Source organism: Aplysia californica, unplaced genomic scaffold (genome assembly GCF_000002075.1).
Source record: "Aplysia californica isolate F4 #8 unplaced genomic scaffold, AplCal3.0 scaffold00637, whole genome shotgun sequence".
Classification (NCBI taxonomy): domain Eukaryota; kingdom Metazoa; phylum Mollusca; class Gastropoda; order Aplysiida; family Aplysiidae; genus Aplysia; species Aplysia californica.
In genome coordinates this window covers 433,921-434,954 of record NW_004797907.1, presented here as the reverse complement: position 1 = coordinate 434,954, position 1,034 = coordinate 433,921, and positions in this window count along the sequence as shown.

Genomic DNA, 1,034 nt, shown 5'->3' with positions numbered 1-1,034 from the left:
GAAGATGTCATATAATCTTATACAGTGAAGATATCATATGATCTTATACAGTGAAGATGTCATAATATGATCTTATACAGTGAATATGTCATATGATCTTATACAGTGAAGATGTCATATGATCTTCTACAGTGAAGATGTCATATGATCTTCTACAGTGAAGATGTCATATGAGCTTATGCACTGAAGATGTCATATGATCTTATACAGTGAAGACGTCACATAACCTTAAGCAGTGAAGACGTCAAGGCTTCCCGACACCCTCTGTGACATCCGGAAACAGAAACAGTTTTAGCTGCAGACCATCGCATCCAATCAGAGGCAGCCGAGCAGAAGATAATAACACCCACCGCGCTGACCTCCAGGTTTTCTTTCGCGCTAGAGCAAGCCCGCCTGCCTCGGACACTTCAGGGGTTCGCCAATTTTCTTTTTTTTTCTTTTTTCTTTTGTGAGCCTTTTGACGCTTGAAATAACGCGGTATTTTTTTTTATTTCACGTGTTTTATTTTTCCCCCTTCCTCTGGTATCCTTAGGATGTCGAGGGTACGTGATTTACGTGGGACGCTAGCCGATAAAAGTAATCAGGAAAAGATAAATAAATTATGCAGTCTTTGGGACACCTGAATAGACATAAGAAAGGTTTTGAATATCCAACTCCCGCTGGCAAAATTGAAGGCAAACGAGGTAGTTAGGGGTAGGCCCAGACAGAGCAACCTATTTATAGAACCGAAACAGTTGATGCGTAAACAGGCGGATGACTTGAGAACGACAGAGTACGCCATTGGCCGATATTTATAGTAACAGCTATCTTGTTTGACGTCATTGAGGGATTCCCACTTTGTTGTCGTTCACGGTGACAACACGACCACAAAGCACTATTGCAGTATTTTTAAAGCCTGTAGCCTACAGTGGGCTGGTGGCGGAGTGGTTAGAGCGCTTGTCTCCAAAGCAGAAAGTCCAGGTTCGAGCCTCGGTTCAGCTACGGATTTTGCTTTTCGCCCCCTCCTGCCCACCCACCTGTAATGGGTACCTGAC